The following is a 22,577-nucleotide window of genomic DNA, read 5'->3' as shown; positions in this document are numbered from 1 at the left end:
TACACTAATACCAAAGCTGGAACAGCCACCGGCGTGCTCACACAGAGCAAGGCTGGCTATAGACAACCAGTGGCTTTCCTGTCAAAGCTTTTAGACCCCGTTTGTCGCGGCTGGCCAGAATGTATACAAGCCGTCGCAGCCACTGCAATTTTGGTAGAGGAAGGACGAAAGATTACTTTCGGTGCCCCTATGACAGTGCATACCCCTCATACAGTCCGCAATATTCTATTACAGCGGGCTGGAAGGTGGCTCACGGATTCGAGAATCCTAAAATACGAAACGATATTAATGGACAGCAATGATTTGACCTTAATTACAACCAAAACTCTCAACCCAGCAACCTTCCTCATCTCCCCAGCTAGTGACCAGCCTTTGGACAGTTTAGAACATTCGTGCTCAGAGGTTATCGACTTACAAACAAAAATTAGGGAAGACCTAACCGATGTCCCTTTAACTGAAGGGGAAAAACTGTTTATTGATGGTTCTTCACGTTGTATTGCAGGTACCCGCTATAGCGGGTATAGCGTAGTGGACGGTAAACAGGAACTTGTGATCGAAGCTGGTCGCCTCCCCGGCCATTGGTCAGCACAATCCTGTGAGTTATATGCCCTCTGTAGAGCACTCCACGAACTAGAAAACAAGGTAGGAACGATCTACACTGATTCTAAATATGCTTTTGGGGTAGTCCACACCTTCGGTAAGATATGGAAGGAAAGAGGGATGATAACTGGCAAAGGACAAAAGTTAGCTCACGAACAATTAATCACCCAATCCCTGGAGGCTTTAGCACTCCCGTCCGATATTGCCATTGTACATGTGCGTGGACATCAGACTGGTAACAGTCCTGAAGCTAGAGGAAACAGGCAGGCTGATGCAGCTGCCAAACAGGCGGCATTAGCAGAAAAGATTCATTTATACCAGCTACTACCCACGCCAATAGAGATTAAAAAGAATCCCATCTTTACACGGGAAGAAGAGGTTGCAATGAGAGATCAGGGATTTTGCCAGACTGCCGACGGGTTGTGGTGGACAGTAGACGGACGGCAAGTTATTAACAAAGCCATAGCCCGCCAAATCATAGATCAGTTACATCAACAAACACATTGGGGAACCCAGTGCCTTATAGATGCTTTTACACGTTCCCTTCACTGCCTTGGCATATACAATATTACTAAATCTGCTACTCGATCTTGTCCCATTTGTCAAAGGGTTAATAAGAAATCGATGCGCCAAGTAATACCTGGCGGTCGCGACATTGCCGTTCGCCCGTTCCAGCGCATACAGATAGACTTTACTGAACTTCCTAAGATTGGCATTTACAAATTCCTCCTTGTCATGGTTGATCATTTCACAAGATGGGTTGAAGCTTTTCCTACCCCGAATGATCGTGCCAACACTGTCATCCGAATACTTATTGAAGGTATCATTCCACGATACGGTATGATGCAGACCATTGATTCAGATAGAGGTACGCATTTCACCTCTAAGATTCTACAGGGTGTCTGCAAGAGCTTAGGAATAGAATGGCAACTACATACCCCATGGCATCCCCAAAGCTCGGGGCGAGTCGAGCGTATGAATCAAACATTGAAACTCCAACTCACTCGACTTCATGAAGAAACTGGTCTGTCCCGGATTAAATCATTGCCGTTAGCGCTGATTAGAATTAGGACAGCACCTCGTAAAGACCTCGCAGTCTCACCGTATGAGATGATGTTTGGACTCCCATTTATGGGATATCACACTGATTCTCCCATTCCTGAAGCTAATGACCAATACATTTCTAAATTTTTACGAGGACTTTCTACTTCCATCCAAGATTTAAAGCAAAAAGGACTCTTAGCCCAAACACCACCCTTAGACTTTCCTATACATTCTATTAAACCTGGTGATTGGGTTTATATAAAAGCATGGCAAGAAGATCAACTAAAACCTGCCTGGGATGGTCCCTTCTGTGTACTTTTAATTACAGACACCGCAGTAAGAACAAGAGAAAAAGGCTGGACCCACATTCAAAGGGTTAAACCAGCTTCTGAACCACAACACCACGACACACAGATTCAAACCCCAACCTGGCGTGCAGTTCCTCATCCATCAGACCTGAAACTTACACTGCGCCGTGACAAAGTGCCGTAATGTTACTTGTTTTTTTATGATTATTCAGTTATTGTTGTATTTTACTTGTCTTTTGATTATTCAGTTATTGTTGTATTTTATTGCAGTTTTCAATGAGCTTGACATTTATTGTGCTTTATTCAGTTCTTATTGTATTTTAATGCTGTTTTTAATGAGCTTTACATTTATTGTGCTTTATTCAGTTCTCATTGTATTTTATTGCAGTTTTCAATGAGCTTTACATTTATTGTGGTTAATTCAGTTCTTGTTGTCTTTTATTGCTGTTTTTTTTAATGAGCTTTACATGTATTGTTCATTGTTGTTTACTAATTTCTTTGGAATATTGTTCGTTAATGTTTTAAGCCCCCCTGGAATAGGGGCAGCAGAGGTTACAATTCAGCTCCTTTAGAATGTAGACAGGGCATAGATTTAATGTATAGTCATAGTGGGATATAAGGGATCCCAATACGGACCAGGGGAACTGAACAGCTTTAGTGGAGTACATCTAATTTGTATCATAGCCTACACAGGTATTAGAGACAAGAGTTTTGAGGCGATAGCACAAAGGACATGGTGGGACAAAGACAGACAGAATGGTAGTCAGGATTGTACATGTAACAGAGAGAGAGAGAGTTAATACATATGCTAATGTACACAGACAGGCTGCAACTCACAAGTTCAATGATACATATGCTAATGTTAGCAGACAAGCTGCAACACACAGTTAAATCATGTTGGAATCTAGGGGTTAAAACAGTATGAAATAAATGATAAATTAATAAGTGTATATTTACTGCATGGAATCTAGGGGTTAAAACAGTAAGAAATAAATGATTAATCAATAAGTTCATTTGTACTGCATGAGTCAGGGAAAGAGGAATGTGGCTAAGTGGCTGTCACAGCATGGAGCAAAGTTGGCTGAACAAAATTGGTTGCTCCCAAGATACAGGGAGAGGATATGCATAAAACGATTTAGGAGGAATGCTCAACTGAAGGAGGTGGGAAGTAGCACAGGAGACACAGGCCAGATCAGAACAAAGAATGGCCCACAAGAATCAAAGGGAATGGAAAACCAGTCTAGGAGGAAGATTAAGGCACGAGGAGGTGTTAAAGAGAACAGCAGAAATTGGCCAGACAGGGACCAAATGGTGATTAGAAATATCTGGGGATGAATTAATTTCAGATCTAAACAACAGGATAGTCTGGCCTGGAGGATTAACATGGGAATGCTACACCCCAGAAATCTGCAAAACAGGAGATGACTTGTGATAACCCTTATGCAAAAAGATCTAGCAGGGAAAACAACTTTTGTTCTGTGTGATAAGATTGACCTATATAAACTGTGCCAACTGGACAATAGGGGTCAGTCTCGGGGAGTAGCTCACTGGCAGGTGACCTATGAACTAACAGACTGACCCAGAGCTCTGTTAAGTTTTATTCTTGTGCTGTGCTGTGCTGTGTAATAAACTGACTGTTGAACCGAATACCTTCTCCTATCACTTCATTCAAAGAACGCGCTGGACTCAGACTACACATAGACTAAAATTAAGAGTAAGTTAAAGCCAGAGTCCGACAATTTGGTGACCCCGACGTGATGAAGATGGAGAAGTGACGGAAGAAAAAGATACGAAACACCGGTCGATTGTGGTGTGGTGATAACAACAAGTGACCATTCTACAAAGGGAGGTAAGCAGACGCCTGTTTAAACGAAGTTCTGCTATTGGCAAAGATACAATTGTGTGTTGTCACTACTCTGCAAAAGACCTAGTTAAAGACAAGAATAAAACAAAGGGGGTTGGAGTCCCCCTAGTAGAAGGGGGTTGGAGTCCCCCTAGTAGAAGGAGGTTGGAATCCCTCTACGGAGGTTGAGGTCCCTCGAAGAGAAGGAGGTTGGAATCCCTCTACGGAGGTTGAGGTCCCTCGAAGAAAAGGAGGTTGGAATCCCTCTACGGAGGTTGAGGTCCCTCGAAGAAAAGGAGGTTGGAATCCCTCTACGGAGGTTGAGGTCCCTCGAAGAAAAGGAGGTTGGAATCCCTCTACGGAGGTTGAGGTCCCTCGAAGAAAAGGAGGTTGGAATCCCTCTACGGAGGTTGAGGTCCCTCTAGGAAAAGGTTGGAATCCCTCTAAGGAGGTTGAGGTCCGGTTGGAATCCCTCTAAGGAGGTTGAGGTCCCTCTAGGAAAAGGAGGTTGGAATCCCTCTACGGAGGTTGAGGTCCCTCTAGGAAAAGGTTGGAATCCCTCTAAGGAGGTTGAGGTCCGGTTGGAATCCCTCTAAGGAGGTTGAGGTCCCTCTAGTAGAACGGGGTTGGAGCCCCTTGTAGCAATCTCGAGAGGTAGATTTAGACACTTGGCCAAGTAGTATAAGGTGTATTGTGTTATAGTTATTTGTTTCTATAGTGTATAATAAGTATTTGTTTAAGAATCGTGTACCATAGTAGTGTATAATAAGTATTTGTTTAAGAATCGTGTACCATAGTAGTGTATAATAAGTATTTGTTTAAGAATCGTGTACCATAGTAGTGTATAATAAGTATTTGTTTAGGAATCGTGTACCATAATAGTAATAAGTATCTGTACAAGGTGTTCGGCATTTAACTGTTTTCTCATGCACGCTGGTATTGTTGCTGTGTATATCACTGTATTACTCTCGATGTTTTAAGTACTTCTGAAAAAGGGGTAGCAGAGGTTACAGATTGTACTGTTTTACAGGGTAGAGAGGGCATAGAGGCAAGGTATTTAGAATACGGATCAGGGATACACAGTGGGGATAGGCAGTCACACAGTGAGGCACCTGTGTACACAGACTAACCGCAAAACAAACAATGTACATTTCACACAAAGGGGGAAACTAACAAGCTAACCGCAAAACAATAGACACTTCACACAACCACGAGACACATAATCCCCCAGCTGGCTCTCTCTCTCTGATCATTCCTGAAGGGGAACACCTGTTTTCAGGGAGCTGCTGGTCATCTAGTGGTTATACAACGTGGGAAGGGACGAAGTAGAGTGCAGGGTGTCAGAATCACGGAGTCTAAAGGGTTAAAGATCAGAACGGAGATGGAAGGAGTAAATAGGGATGTAGGGCAAGAGCTCGGGGGAGACAGAGGGGTTCCCCTATCTGTAAACCGACAGTGGGAGAAAACAAGGGATCAATTACTGGGAGGAGTACCGAAGGGAGAGGAGGTACAGGCTATGGCACGATACGAACAGATATGGAGAGAGCTGCAGAATCAGGGGAAGGTGCCACAAGGATTTGAAAAAATCCGACTGGTACGGTACTTAGGAGAAGCAGAGAGGGAAGCAGCCAAGGAGGTGCAGGAACATGAGGCAAAAGGACAAGGATCTGATGTGTAAAGTGGCTGGATCAGCCAGTTGAAGGGGGAGTGTGCATGTCCCTTTAAGTGCACTGTGGCACTTGAAATTGAGGCTTCAGGCTCTTGTCTTGCAGTTAGAGGTATGGAGCCCTATCAACACATTTAATACATTTCTTCTACACATTCAGCAGTCAAGGTCCGTGAGTTTAAAGATCACCCACCTCTGGAGAATAAAGATACCTCTGGGGATTCCTATAAGTTTAATCATTCATTTCTCTGGTGCATTTTCCTCTGGAGTGAAATTAATGCCTCAGCACAATTTCTCTGTATTGCCGCTGTTATTTAATTCATGATAACTTTCCCCATTCATCAGGTTTATATTTAAATCCGGTAGTGCAGAAGTTACATTGTAAATAATCACGGAGGTAAACCCTGCGCGACTGGATTCAGCTTAATGGAGAAATAAACCTGCGAACTGGTCTATGGTGCTGTGTGAGTATTGCAATAGGTGGAATATGATTTAAATTGGTGGCATAGTTCAGAACAATTGGGTGCATAAGAATAATAATATCATTAAGAACTCACAGATCTTGTACCAGATGCTATTCAGTACATCTTGACTTAAGGACTGGAGAAATTGGCATGTTAGAATGAGATTGGCATGGCACCAATATTTCTTGATTCAATAATGACTCCACAAGCTCCAGGATTCATGCAGCAGAACTTTTAAGTGGAATATTATAGAAACTAGCCTGTACTTAAATTATTGTGTGTGCAATCCTCATAAGAACATCTTTTAACTTTTTTTTGGTGCCTGTTTTACAGACTGTTTTAAATAAGGCCAGCTCCTGTGAGCTGTGGCACAAGGCATTTTACTTAAGGCAGAACTAAAGGTTGAATATGTTTCAAGTTCTCTTGCAGGGGCTCTTGTGCTGCAATGTCTGTTATGTACTCACTCTAACAAATTGGAGGGTTGTGCCCCATACAGACAAGCAGCTCCAACTGCATTTTAATAAGGTCTAACATATTCAAAACCCATGCAAATATGGTTTGTGTTTCATTTTACAATTTTTACACTAACACAAAGGAAAGTCAGATTGTTATTCATTTTATTAAAATCTAGTGATTGGTTATATGTAAAAGCATGGCAAGAGGATCAACTAAAACCTGCCTGGGATGGTCCCTTCTGTGTACTTTTAATTACAGACACCGCAGTAAGAACAAGAGAGAAAGGCTGGACCCACATTCAAAGAATTAATGACAAAGTGCCATAATGTTACAATTTTATTCGTTTTTTTAATGGTTTATTCAGTTTTGTGTATTTTATTGCTGTTTTCAATGAGCTTTACATTTATCGTGGTTTATTCAGTTTTGTGTATTTTATTGCTGTTTTCAATGAGCTTTACATTTATCGTGGTTTATTCAGTTTTGTGTATTTTATTGCTGTTTTCAATGAGCTTTACATTTATCGTGGTTTATTCAGTTTTGTGTATTTTATTGCTGTTTTCAATGAGCTTTACATTTATTGTGGTTTTATTCAGTTCTTCTTGCATTTTATTGCAGTTTTCAATGAGCTTTACATTTATTGTGTTTTATTCAGTTCTTATTGTATTTTAATGAGCTTACAGGTATTCTTCATTGTTGTTTACTAATTTCTTTGGAATATTGTTCGTTAATGTTTTAAGCCCCCCTGGAATAGGGGCAGCAGAGGTTGCAATTCAGCTCCTTTAGAATGTAGACAGGGCATAGATTTAATGTATAGTCATAATGGGATATAAGGGATCCCAATACGGACCAGGGGAATTAAACAGCTTTAGTGGAGTACATCTAATTTGTATCTTAGCCTACACAGGTATTAAAGACAGGAGTTTTGAAGCGATAGCACAAAGGACATGGTGGGACAAAGACAGACAGAATGGTAGTCAGGATTGTACATGTAACAGAGAGAGAGAGAGTTAATACATATGCTAATGTACACAGACAGGCTGCAACTCACAAGTTCAATGATACATATGCTAATGTTAGCAGACAAGCTGCAACACACAGTTACCTTTTCCATAAAGGAGGATGAGGAGATCTCGACTTTTTTGAGTCAGTGTAGGGAGAGTTGGACTGATAAGGCAGGAGTACACCCAGCCACAGATCCCTTGCAGACTACACTCTTTAGGGCTGCAGTAACGAGTGGACTGCCAGCTGTAGTTAGGGAGGCATTAGAGAATAACCCTGATATTCCTGGCTGCTCGAGTGAGCAATGGGAAAAACATTTGACCCATCACATGAAACGTTACAGGGCTAAGCAAAAGGAGGACAAACATACTATGGAGTCGGCACAAGTGCAACTCCTTAAGCTTCAATTGGCAGAGGCTAGGCAAAAGGCAAACGAGGTAAAAAAGATTTCCTCAAAGGGTGCGAACCAGATGATTCAGCAGCCAACGCAGCCACCACAAGGGAATAATATGAGTTGGCACCCGGCCCCATATTGGGCACCGGATCCCACCTATGTGGCCAGAATGGGAGGTCCAATGGGGGGATTCCGAGTAAGAGGGAGAGTTCGGAGTGCTCCACGAATGCAGCCAGCCGTATGTTTTGTATGCGGTCAGCCAGGACACTGGAAGAGAGACTGCCCCCTGGCTTGGGATCCTCGGGACACTGGGGGAAGGGGATATGGACCACCACAAAATGAGCATTGGGTCCAGTCCCAGAGATCGTCAGTGCCACCCCCGGTACATCAGGCACCCCATGCGGCTTTAGCTCCAAAGAGACAATTCCCTTTGCTGACAGAGGAGGAGCAATATTGCCCACAGTGACGGAGCCCGAGCACCCACGAGCAGGCTAGGTTGGCAGACCCTTTCCTGCAGATTAAAGTTATGGACATGGAAGTATCCTTTTTAGTGGATACGGGAGCCAGATTTTCAACACTCACTGGCACTGAATTTCAAGATAAAACATCATCCTCTAGCGTCCAGCTGATAGGGTTCTCGGGTACACCAGAAAATCTGCCGTTTTCTACACCACTAGTCACTTCTGTGGCAGGACAGACTTTTACACATCAGTACATTTTGTCAGCCAGGTGCCCTACCAATCTCTTGGGCAGAGACCTGTTGGTCAAGTGCGGAGCATCGATCCTTTGTGGACCCAGCGGAATAGAGGTCACCTTTCCAAATGAATATTCTATGAACTGTTCATTAACGACACTGCATTCCGGTTCTCAGATGTTGTTGGCGGCAGCTGGAGGATCCGCGTCTGAGGGACAATGGGCTGACATTTATTGGGGGCTGCTGCAACCTGAGGACCCACAGAAGGGAGGGCTGCTAAAGCCTTATAATCAAGGGAAGCCGTGGATCCAGACGTTACACCCGTATACCCCTCCCTCGGACCCTCCCCATATGACCCTCTTTTACGATAGGGATGGGGATGAAATGTATCAGCATGCCTTTTATGAAGAGGTAGAGGGCAGGCAATGGGAAATTAATTCGGACTACATAGTGATAGGAAAGGAGGGAGTGGCCGCTGCGGTGGCACTGACATCTGAACAGCTGGAATGGTATGAGATGGCAGGTGAGGCCATTCCTCATGTCACCCTTGCAATTGGCACTACTCACCAGGCAAAAGATTTTGGACCGATGTGTCGGAACTGGAAGTCCCTAAGGGACTGGTCTGACACCCAAATACCGGCAGTGCAGTTCTCCTCATCTGGTCAGGCATACAGAATTTTGTCTCCGACACATGATCAAGTCCTCCTTGAGCATAGACAGATTGAACGCTTTCATGGTAGAGAGAAGATGCTAGACTCTCTCCCTGAGAACCTGTGGTCAGTGGGATCAGCAGATGTGGGTGTTTGTCAGCAGGTTGATTCCATGACCTTCGAACTGTCAGATTACACCCCTATTTGGCAGATGCAATACTACATCATCCAAAACCAAAGACAGTAAAGGAGATGCTTTCCTTTTTGGGTTTGTCAGGGTATAGTAGGCAGTTTATCCCATCGTATGGTGAGTTAACACATCCACTGCGAACTTTGGTGAATGAGCAGGGGATGAGGAACCTGGGAGCTACACTGGATTGGACTGCACAGGCTGAGATGAGTTTTATTCTATTGAAGCAAGCTCTTACAACAGCTACAGATTTGGCGATTCCAAATTAAAACTACCTTTCTTTTTGGATGTTTCTGAAAAAGCACACACAATTGATGGTGTTCTTTTTCAGAAAAAAAGGGGGTGGAAGATGTGTGCTCATGTATGGGAGTATCACACTAGACCCAACGGAAGACAGACACCCACCATGTACAAGACATGCAGCGGGAGTAGCAAAGATTTTACAAAAGGTGGCACACATAGTAATGGGACATGGCCTGACAGTATTAACAACACATAGTATTGTAGCATTTGTGAGCTCCACAGCATTTACAATGACTTCGTTAAGGCAGACGAGACTAGAAAAGATACTGAATGCTCCAAATGTTACGTTTACCCATGAAGGCATTAACATGGCAGAAAATTGTGGAGAGGATGAACCAAACAATAAAAGGTAAGATCGGGAAAGTACAGGCACGGACCAAACTAAATTGGGTGGATGCGTTGCCTCTGGCATTAATGTCAATAAGGAGTTCGGTAAGTTCTGTGACAGGATTCACTCCATATGAACTACGAACGGGGCACCAGTTCCCGGGACCGGGAGCCGGAAGTCAGACTACGAAGAATGGGGTAAGTTCAATGGGATGCAAGCTGTATTATGATAAACTAACGGCTCTGGTGTCAGATTTTTCACAACAGGTCACAAGTCCCAACAGAGAAGGGGAAACACCGATACCTTCAGTCGCGGAGTGGATTCTGCTAAAGGTCATCAAGAGAAAGTGGTCGGAGCCCAGGTGGACAGGACCCTACCGAGGGGTGGAGAGGACGTCCCACGCGGTTCGACTACAAGGAAAAGGCGAGACGTGGTATCATTGGAGTCAGTGTGCAGCAACGGACCCACCGACACGGACACTGGAACAGATTCGAACGGAGGTGACTGAGAACCTGTGAAGCAACCACGGACTAAGAACACTTAAAGTCCTTTTTTTAAAGAGACTATTGGACTACAGTGACTGTGTATCAGTGGTTGACGGCATAATCAAGTTATTGGCATCAAAACAACGAAAGAAGCTGGGATGAATACTATGTGGGGACTATGGGTACTGGTATTCCGAGCCCTTGAAGGGGCTGGAGTAGAAAACCACTGTACAAAGTGTGTGCACTCGGCCTGGGGGTCGCACAACGAAAAAGAACAGTACTTTACTGATTGGACTAACTTTCCTGAACACTGTGTGGGGGCTCACACAGGACGTAAGTGTGTGCATAATGGACAAGTGTATGATGTTAAATTCAATAAGGGCTCTTTACTATCTAATAAATTAACTGGTGATTGGTCTCATTTTCATGAGACCAAAAGGGGGACTGTTGGAATCTAGGGGTTAAAACAGTATGAAATAAATGATAAATTAATAAGTGTATATTTACTGCATGGAATCTAGGGGTTAAAACAGTAAGAAATAAATGATTAATCAATAAGTTCATTTGTACTGCATGAGTCAGGGAAAGAGGAATGTGGCTAAGTGGCTGTCACAGCATGGAGCAAAGTTGGCTGAACAAAATTGGCTGCTCCCAAGATACAGGGAGAGGATATGCATAAAACGATTTAGGAGGAATGCTCAAACGAAATGAGGTGGTGAGTAGCACAGGAGACACAGGCCAGATCAGAACAAAGAATGGCCTGTAAGAAACAAAGGGAATGGAAAACAAGTCTAGGAGGAAGATTAAGGCAGGAGGAGGTGTTAAAGAGAACAGCAGAAATTGGCAGGACAAGAACAGAATGGTGATTATAGATATCTGGGGATGAATTAATTTCTGATCAACACAATGGGATAGTCTGGCCAGGAGGATTAACATGGGAGTGCTACACCCCAGATATCTGCAAAACAGGAGATGACTTGTGATAACCCTTATGCAAAAAGATCTAGCAGGGAAAACAACTTTTGTTCTGTGTGATAAGATTGACCTATATAAACTGTGCCAACTGGACAATAGGGGTCAGTCTCGGGGAGTAGCTCACTGGCAGGTGACCTATGAACTAACAGACTGACCCAGAGCTCTGTTAAGTTTTATTCTTGTGCTGTGTAATAAATTGACTGTTGAACCGAATACCTTCTCCTATCACTTCATTCAAAGAACACGCTGGACTCAGACTACACATAGACTAAATTAAGAGTAAGTTAAAGCCAGAGTCCGACACTGGCGGTGGTCAATGTGGCAGGCACCAAGAGATTTCTTGAGGCAGTCCTTGTACCTTTTCTTTGGTGCACCTCTGTCACGGTGGCCAGTGGAGAGCTCGCCATATAACACGATCTTGGGAAGGCGATGGTCCTCCATTCTGGAGACGTGACCCACCCAGCGCAGCTGGATCTTCAGCAGCGTGGACTCGATGCTGTCGGCCTCTGCCATCTCGAGTACTTCGACGTTAGGGATGAAAGCGCTCCAGTGAATGTTGAGGATGGAGCGGAGACAATGCTGGTGGAAACGTTCTAGGAGCCGTAGGTGATGCCGGTAGAGGACCCATGATTCGGAGCCTAATTAGCCCCTATATTCCAACAGTCCCCCTTTTGGTCTCATGAAAATGAGACCAACCAAACCACTCATTAACTTATGGGACCTCAGGAGTTTTGGCAAAGATTGGCATCCACGACCCCTTATTAAACTTAACCTCCAAACTTGGCCATTATGAACACACTTCAGTCCAGTGGGGGCCCCAACACAGTGTTCAGGAACGTCAGTCCAATCCGCAAAGTACTGTTTCGGTTCGTTATGGGCCTCCCAGGCTGACCACAAACACTTTGTACAGTTGTTTCCTTCTCCAGATGTTTCAAGGGCTAGGAACAACATCATCCATAGTCCCCACATAGTGTCCATCACAGCCCCCTAAATTCTGTTGACTTCAACATAGAAATATCACTTCAAATACTGAAATACAGTCACCGTAATCCAATAGTCTCTTTAAAGGGACCCGTTCAAAAAGTTCTTAGTCCGTAGTTGCTTCACAGGTTCTCAATCACCTCCGTTCGAATCTGTTCCAGTGTCCGTGTTGGTGGGTCCGTTGCTGTACACTGACTCCAATAATACCACGTCTCGCCTTTTCCCTGTAGTCGAACCGCGTGGGACGTCCTCTCCACCACTCTGTAGGGTCCTGTCCTCCTGGGCTCCAACCACTTTCTCTTGATGACCTTTAGCAGAACCCACTCCGTGACTGATGTTTCCCCTTTTCAGTTGGGACTTGTGACCTGTTGTGAAAAATCTGACACCAGAGCCGTTAGTTTATCATAATAAAGCTTGCATCCCATTGAACTTACCTCATTCTTCGTAGTCTGAATTCCGGCTCCCGGTCCCGGAAACTGGTGCCCCATTTGTAGTTCATATGGAGTAAATCCTGTCACAGAACTTACCGAACTCCTTATTGACATTAATGCCAGGGGCAACGTATCCACCCAATTTAGTTTGGTCCATGCCTGTACTTTTACGATCTTACCTTTTATTGTTTGGTTCATCCTCTCCACTTTCCCTTGGGACCGTTCCAAAGGCATGTTTCAATCCCAACATTGCTTCTACCTCCTGTAGGTCGTTATTCTTAAAATGACTTCCATTATCGGACCTAATTTTTCTAGGAAATCCGTGTCTCGGAATATACTGGTTGATCAGGAATTTACATACCGTCCTTGCATCTTCTCTTTTGGCAGGGATTGCCTCCGGCCACCCTGTGAACACATCTACTGCTACTAAGAGGTATCGATAGCCACTTGCCCTCTCAATCATGTCCGTGTAATCAATTACAATTTCCTGCCCTGGTAACTTAGGCAATGGAAACTGTCCTTCATGTGGCTTCACAGTCGACCTGACATTGAAAGTTATACATACCGCACACTCACTGATATGGTTCTCCACCATCGCCAGCAGGAAGGGGTGCCACCAATGTATCAAATACCTTATCATCTGCTTCTTTCCACAGTGTGTTAACCCATGCGCCTCCTCTAGGAGGGGTTTCATGAGTCCAGATGGTAAAACTGGCCTACCGTCTATTGATCTCCACAGTCCTTGATCCTCGGTTGATCCCCTTTCCTCCCATACCATCCTTTCCTGAGGTGATGCCTTCGCTTGTTCCTGAATTATTACTTCTACCTCACACGGTGTCAATAAGTCATGTGCCGTTCTGTCTGCCTGTGTCATAATAAACTGAGGGCCGTATCCTGCTGCCCTTTTTGCGGCCATGTCCGCTTCCTGATTTCCCCGAGCCACCATCGTATCTGTTCTATCATGTCCTTTACATTTAAGAACTGCTAATGCCCTTGGTTTCAGGAGAGCCTCAGCCAGTTTCCTAACGTCCTTCTCGTGTTTAATTGGGGTCATTGCTGCTGTTAAAACCCCACTTCTAATCCATTGACTCAGCTCAACCTGTATTGTCCCTACCACATATGCCGAGTCTGTATATATATTGACCTCCTTCCCTTCTGCCCATTCTAATGCTGCTATCATTCCCTGTAGTTCTGCCAGTTGTGCTGACTCCTTTCCTCTCACTGCCCCTGTAATGATTTCTTCAAATTCTCCTGTAGTTTTTCGTACCATCGCATAGGCGGCTTTCAATCCCTCCGTGGGGTGTCTGTAACAACAACCATCTGTAAATAAGGTCTCATCTGGTTCTCTCAAGGGTGTAGCCTGTAAGTCAGGTCTTATTTTAATATCCTTTACTACCCTCTTTTCACAACAGTGTGGTTCTCCCTCTCCCATATTGTCTGCCATGTTAATGCCTTCATGGGTAAACGTAACATTTGGAGCATTCAGGATCTTTTCTAGTCTCGTCTGCCTTAGCGAAGTCATTGTAAATGCTGTCGAGCTCACAAATGCTACAATACTATGTGTTGTTAATACCGTCAGGCCATGACCCATTACTATGTGTGCCACCTTTTGTAGAATCTTTGCTACTCCCGCTGCATGTCTCGTACATGGTGGGTGTCTGTCTTCCGTCAGGTCTAGTGTGATACTCACATACATGAACACACATCTTCCACCCCCTTTTTTCTGAAAAAGAACACCATCAATTGTGTGTGCTTTTTCAAAAACATCCAAATCAATGGATGTTATAATTTGGAATCGCCAAATCTATAGCTGTTGAAAGAGCTTGCTTCAATAGAATAAAACTCATCTCAGCCTGTGCACTCCAATCAAGTGTAGCTCCCAGATTCCTCATCCCCTGCTCATTCACCAAAGTTCACAGTGGATGTGTCAACTCACCATACGATGGGATAAACTGCCTACTATAACCTGACAAACCCAAAAACGAAAGCATTTCCTTAACTGTCTTTGGTTTTGAATGATGTAGTATCGCTGTTCGATGTGCAGGGGAAATCCCTGTGCCTTTCGCTGAGTCCATTCTACCTAAAAAGGTGACCACCTGTCTGCAGCATTGCAGCTTTGAGCGAGAGACTTTAAAGCCTGCCTTGAACAGCTGCACTAGCAGGAGACGTGTGTCCTCCAAACAGGAAGTATGATCAGGTGCTGCTAATAGGATGTCATCTACATACTGGATCAGAGCTACCCCACCTGGCAGTGCTAGCCCCCCCAACTGTTCTTTCAACACCTGATTGAAAATCCCTGGAGATAAGATAAAGCCCTGCGGAAGCCTAGTATACCGTAACTTTCTATCTTTATACGTGAACGAAAACACATCTCTTAATTGTTTTGCCAGCGGCAAACAAAAGAAAGCATTCGCTAAATCTATGCAAGAGAACCACTGGTGGTCAGGGGTTAAAGCAGTCATGGCAGTATATGGGTTCGGTACTGGAACTGTGGGTGTTCGCACAATACCATTGATGCGTCTTAAATCATGGGCCATCCGATATTTGCCCGTGTCCTGTTTCGGAACAGGTAAGATGGGTGTATTCCAACTAGAACACGAATGTTCCAACACCCCTGAATACATAAGGCCATCAATGGTATCTGCCAAACCTTCCTCAGCTTCAGGTTTGTGGGGATACTGCATCTGCCAAATTGGGGTGTAATCTGACAGTTCGAAGGTTATGGGATCAACCTGCTGACAAAAACCCACATCTGCTGATCCCACTGACCACAGGTTCTCAGGGAGAGACTCTAGCATAGGGGCAAAGTCGGGGTGATCCATCTTCTCTCTACCATGAAAGCATTCAATCTGTCTATGCTCAAGGAGGATTCGATCATTTGTCGGGTACAAAATCCTGTACGCCTGACCAGATGATGAGAACTGCACTGTTGGTATTTGGGTATCGGACCAGTCACTTAGGGACATCAAGTTCCGACACATCGGTCCCAAATCTTTTGCCTGGTGATTAGTACCAATTGCAAGAGTGACATGAGGAATGACCTCACCGGCCATCACATACCATTCCAGCTGTTCAGATGTCAGTGCCACCGTAGCGGCCACTCCCTCCTTTCCTACCACTATGTAGTCCGAATTAATCTCCCATTGCATGCCTTCTACCTCTGCTGATAAATTTCATCCCCATCTCTATCGTAAAAGAGGGTAACATGGAGGGAGTCCGAGGGAGGGGTATATGGGTGTAACGTCTGGATCCACGGCTTCCATTGATTATAAAGCTTTAGCAGCCCCCCCTTCTGTGGGTCCTCTGGTTCCAGCAGCCCCCAGTAAATGTCGGCCCATAGTCCCTCAGACGTGGATCCTCCAGCGGCTGACACCAACATCTGAGAACTGGAACAAAGCATAGTTAATGAACAGTTCATTGAATATCCATTTGGAAAGGTGACCTCTAATCCGCTAGGTCCGCAAAGGATCGATGCTCCACACCTGACCAGCAGATCTCTGCCCAAAAGATTAGTAGGGCACATTGCCCTACTAAGGAATAATCTTTATGCTTTATGATTGTCTTACTTCAGTGGTTTCAGGAATAGAAGCAACAGAGTTAAAGGAGAACTGTAATAAAGGAGATCTCTTCCTTACGAAATGGATTAGCAACAGATGAGATGTGATGGCTGTCATTCCCATGGCAGAAAGAGCAAAGGAGATAAAACATCTTGACTTGGATTGTGACATTCTACCTGTCAAAAGGAGTCTAGGGGTGTTCAATCTGATGTTTTCAAATTCAAAATTATTTTGAAAGAACGGCCTTTAATGAGAAGAGGTATTCTTTCGATCATAAGCTCAATATATGATCCTTTGGGAATATTGGCACCAATATTCTGCAAAAATTGTACAGAATAAAATTTGGATGGGATGAAACTATCCAGATTCCATCGCATAAGATTGGATGAATTGAATTGAGAGTCTTGAAATGTTAGAAAGTTTTGAAGTCAACAGATATTTTAAACATATAGACTTTGGAATTGCCACATTTGCTCAGTTACATCATTTTGCTGACGTAAGTGAAGGTGGTTTTGGTCCTGTCAGTTATTTAGTACTACAAAATAACCAAGAGCAAGTACATTGTGGATTTGTAATGGGAAAAGCCAGAGTGGGTCCATTAAAGCCAGTCACCGTACCTCATATGGAATTGACTGCTGCTACTATAGCGAGCAAAATGGACACTGTGTTAAGAAGAGAATTACAGATGGAGTTAGCAGATTCTGTGTTTTGGTCTGAAAGTACATCAGGGCTTAAATACATTAATAACAAAACCATGAAGTTTCGTACCTTTGTGATTTGCAGAATTAATGAGATCGAGTCGGTTTTGCATATTAATCAATGGAGATATGTTAAAACAGTGGATAATCCAGCTGATATGGCTTCTCGAGAATCAGAAGTTCAATTGTTTCTGAAAAGAGTAACACTTGAGTGTTTGGTCCTCAATTTCTTGTGCAATCTCAAGAAAAATCAAAATCCAGAAGAGTTAAAAGAATTTTCAATGGAGGATCCAGAAATCTAAAACACTAATGTGAATACTATTCAAATGTCAAATGAGAATGATCCAATTATTCAATTAATTTTCTATTATTCTTCATGGTTTCATTTGAAAAGGGCAGTAGCATGGATTCTTAGATTAAAAACTATGTTTTTACATTGTATCAAAAAGCAGAATCTAAAGTCTCGAAAGAGCTGTTATCTAACAATTGATGAATTGGCGAATACTGAATTGGAGATCATTCGTTTTAGTCAGAAAAAAGGCATTTGATGAAGAGATATCAAAATTGAAAAATCTGAATGTTACAAAAGCAAGTCCTGTTTACAAGCTAAATCCTATTCTTGTAAATGATGAATTGAGAGTAGGAGGAAGATTGGAAAAAGCAATAATGACAGAATTGAAACATCCAATTATATTAGCAAAGGAATTTCCTGTTTCTGATTTAATTGTTCAACATATACATGAGAAAACAGGTCATGGTGGTTGTAATCACATATTATCAGAATTACGCCAGAATTATTGGATACTTGGTGCTTCAACATTGATGATATCAAAATGTGTTGTCGATGTGCAAACTGGTCAACACCAAATGGCAGATTTGCCACAGGACAGAGTTTCATCTGATGAACACCATTTTCATACATGGGAGTTGATTATTTTGGTCCTTTGCAAGTAAAATGAGGAAGAAGTGTTGAAAAACGGTACGGAGCTATTTTTACCTGTTTGACTACGAGAGCAATTCATATTGAAGTATCGTCATCACTTCATCAATGTTTTTTGACATTTTATCACCAGACATGGTCAAGTAAAGGAATTACGTTCTGATAATGGATGTAACTTTACAGGAGCTCAATTAGAGTTACGAAAAGGAATTCAAAATTGGAATCAATAATTCATGATGCATTACTTCAAAAAGAAATTAATTGGATATTTAACCCACCCACAGGATCACATCAGTGAGGTGTGTGGGAAAGAATGATTAGATCAATCAAAAAAATTCTTAATTCCATTTTGAAGTCAAATACTCAATGACAGTCTTGTGTGAAATCGAAACTATTTTAAATAGTCGTCCAATAACGAAAATTTCTGTTGATTCAAATGACATCGAGGCACTTGCGCCGAATCATGTCTTACTTCTTAAATCTAAACCTTTAATGTCTCCGGGTCAATTTCAGAAAGAAGATATTTATGCCATATGCAGATGGAGACAAGTGCAGTTTATTGCGGATTTATTTTTGAAAAGACAGATTAAAGAATATCATTATTACAAGAAAGGCAAAAATGGTCTAAAGCTAAATGCAATTTTGTACGTGGAGACATTGTAATGATCATGGACGATTCTGCACCAAGAAATTCTTGGTTGCTGGAAAAAATTGTGGAAACAGTACCGGACAAGAAAGGTTTCATTCGGCAAGTGCGGATTAAAACCAAGATTGGTGACTTAAATTGACCTAAAACTAAAATCTGTCTTTTACAAGAAGCAGAAAGTTTTTATTTCTAATCTTATACTTACCATATCTACTTTTGTATCTGTAATAGTAATTATTATATATTAGTTATTAATGTCTATTATAATAATTAGTGGGCAGAATGTAAAGGTTAAAACCTTCTGTTTTTGATTCGTAGTTAATTTTGTACCTATCCCTCTAAGAAAAATTAGTTTGTAGTGTTACCAAAGTGACTATGATGTCATATGTTGTAATATCCAAGCGGACCAAGAGCTAGCATCTCATTCTTCAAAGAATTATGAAGGGGACATAAGCTCGAGATACTTTTCTTTGAATTCACCTTAATTCATCTTATTTTGTCTATTCTTCTTGTATCTGTTTAAAGTTGAATATCGTTATATCTTTATTCTGTCCTTTGTTTATTCATCATTACGAAAATCTCATTGAGAAGTTATGCAAAATGTTTATCTGTTTTATCAACGAATTAAAGCTACATCTACAAAGTTTGGTTTATTGGATTAATAAGATAGTAATTTGGAATATCATCGCTCACGTTTCCTTGAAGATTATATGTTTTGAAATGTGGAAATATTAGAACTTGGAAAGTGTTGTCTATAGCCACTTCACTTAACATCTGAAGTCAGAAAAATTCTTGAAGCTGCTGTCATTAAGGAAAAAAATAGCGAAATATCTGGATAGAAATTAGTCCATCAGGCAGACGCAGCATGGTTTCAGGAAGGGCAGGACATGCTTGACAATTTACAAAAGCTCTTTGCAAATATAATGAGCACAGTGGATAGGGGGAAACTGATGGGTATTAAATATTTGGACATCCAGAAGCCTTTTGATAAGGTTGGACAGAAAAGACTTGCATAAAATAAGGATGAACAGTTTTGGGTGTAAAGTGTTAATGGATAGAATATTAGTTAACAAATAAACAGAGTTAGGATCAATGGTGAGCAGAATGCTACAGAGGTCAATGCTGGACCAACAACTAGTCATGAAATACATGAACAATTTGGAAGAGGGGACCAATTACTGCATATCCAAGTTCGCTGATAGCATTAAATTGATTGGAAAATCAAACTGCAGAGATATAGATAGGTTAAGTGGGGGGTTGGGGGGGGAAGTGACTGGTAAATGGAATACAATATTGTAGGGGGTCATCCGTTTTGAAGGAAAAATGAATTATTTAAATGGTGAAATACTGCAGATCACTTGCGGAGAGGGACTTGGTAATGCTTGTGCATGCATCGCAGAATTTTGGTTTGCAGGGGCAACAGATTATTAAGGCAGCAAATTGAATGTCAGCCTTCATGGCGAGAGGGATTGAATTAAAGTGCAGAGAGGTTCTGGTGCAATTGAAGAGGGTACTGGTAAGGCTGCAAGTGGAGCACTGTGCATAGAGGTCTGATCTCACTTGAGAAAAATACACTGGCATTGGAGGAGGTTCACCAGGTTGATTCCAGAGATTATTTGATTAACCTTTGAAGAGAAACCCGGTTCCTTATGACTATACTTGCTGGAATTCAAGGGATCTTAGAAATGTATGAAAGGGGAAGATAAGTTAGAAGGAGGAAAGTTCTTTCCACTTTCACGCAAGACTAGAAATAGGGGACCCAGCCTCAGGAATTATGATAGCAGCTGCTTTCCCAGAGAGTAGTGAATCTGTGGAATTCTCTGCCCAAAGGAAACAATGGAGGCTGCCTCATTAATTATTTTTAATACAGAGTTAGATATTTGCAAAGTTGAGGAAATAAGGGTTATATGGAAAAGACAGATTGGAGGAGCTGAGTTCATGGCCATGATCTTATTGAATGGCAGAGCACACTATATTTATTTCAAACAGATAAAAATGCCCTTTGAACATAATAAACATTTTCTGATGAGGTCATAGATATATCCAACTGTTGGCAAACTTCTAGAGATATGGCCAGGGCCAACAATACCTCTGAGCAGAAAGCCCTGCAAAAGGTAGCAGACACAGCTCAGGACATCACAGGCAAAACTCTCCCCACCTTCGAGAACATCTATGTGGAACGCTGCTGTCAGAGAGCAATCATCAAGGATCTGCACTATCCAGGTCACACTCTGTTCTTGAGGCTACCATCAGGAAAGAGGTCAGGGTGTCACAAGACTCGCACCTCCAGGTTCAGGAACAGCTGCTTCCCCTCCGCCATCAAACTCAATTAGGGGAGGAGTCACGTGATGGAGTAGTGACGGACGGTGAACTCCAGCCCTCTCCAGAAAAGTCGGGAAAAACAAAAGAAAACACAAAGGCACAGAAATAAAAGTTACAGAAAAGTGAGTATAAAGGTGGAAAGAAGATGGCGACAAAAAAAGAAAAATTGAAAGCAACGGTAAGAAGAGAGGAAGAGAAGACAAAGGAGGAAAAAGGTGAAGGCCTTACCTGTCCGAAGAGGCCCGCTGCGGAGAGAGAAACCCGCTCCCTCAGGTCGGTAAATAATGGACTACAAAAATGGCTCGCAGAGCCGAGTAAAAGTGCGCAACCGCGCATGAAAAAAAACACACCGACGGGAGGGGGGACCAGCTGGGGAGTCGATCTCCACAGCCGGCAACGACAGCTGCAGAACACCTGCAGCAAGAAGAGACCACAGAAGACAATAGAAACAAGAAAGAGGAGGAGGAAAGGGCACCAAAGAAACAACAGATGGCCAACCCAGAGGAAGAAGAAGAGGAAGAGGAAGAGTACAGGGAAATAGAAGAAGAAAAGAAAGGCAAGGTAAAGGATATACTTGCTCTTATTAAAGGATACATGGAGTCATTTAAAGAATGGCAAACACAGGAATTTAAGGATTTAAGAAAAAGAATAAACAACACAGAAGAGAAAATAAATAAAATGGAGATGACCTTAACAGAAATGGGAAAGAAAATGGACAAGATGGAAGAGCGGGCAGTAGCAGCAGAAATGGAGGTAGAAGACTTAAAAAAGAAATTGGAGAAATCTAATAAAAAAACTAAAGAGACACAAGAACTACTAGCTCAAAAAATAGATACAATGGAAAACCATAACAGAAGAAATAACAAAGATAGTGGGCCTTAAGGAAGATGAAGAAGGCAAGAATATGAGGGAGTTTATAAAAGAGTGGATCCCTAAGACCCTAGGATGTCCAGAACTACAGCAAGAAATGGAAATAGAAAGGGCACATAGAGTATTGGCCTCTAAACCACAACCACAACAAAAACCAAGAACTATTGTAGTAAAATTCCTAAGATATACTACAAGAGAAAAGGTACTGGAGAAGACAATGGAAAAAGTAAGAGAGGGCAACAAACCACTGGAGTATAAAGGGCAAAAAAATCTTCATTTATCCAGATATAAGTTTTGAACTCCTAAAGAAGAGAAAAGAGTTCAATACAGCAAAGGCGATTTTATGGAAGAAAGGGTATAAATTTATACTAAAGCATCCAGCGGTATTGAAAATATTTATTCCAGGACAACAAAACAGACTATTCTCGGATCCAGAAGAAGCACGATAATTTGCAGAACAATTACAAAAATAGACTGAGGGAGGAAGACGGGTAAAGAGAGTTAAAATGATCACGATTGATATGTATGTGGGTAAAGACAAAAATAGACTGAGGGATGAAGACGGGTAATGAGAGTAAAAATGATCACGATTGATATGTATGCGGGTAAAGAGGTATAAGAGTGAATAGAGACAATGAGCATACATGAATGTATCTGTACTTAGAGGAAAATATAGATAGTATAGACAAGAATTAATAAGGGAAGGTAATGGAATAGAGAGAATAAGGAGGGA

The sequence above is a fragment of the Narcine bancroftii genome, chromosome 3 (assembly GCF_036971445.1).
Source record: "Narcine bancroftii isolate sNarBan1 chromosome 3, sNarBan1.hap1, whole genome shotgun sequence".
In the NCBI taxonomy this organism is placed as follows: domain Eukaryota; kingdom Metazoa; phylum Chordata; class Chondrichthyes; order Torpediniformes; family Narcinidae; genus Narcine; species Narcine bancroftii.
The sequence above is the reverse complement of the archived record's forward strand: the minus strand, read 5'-3'. Positions refer to the sequence as shown.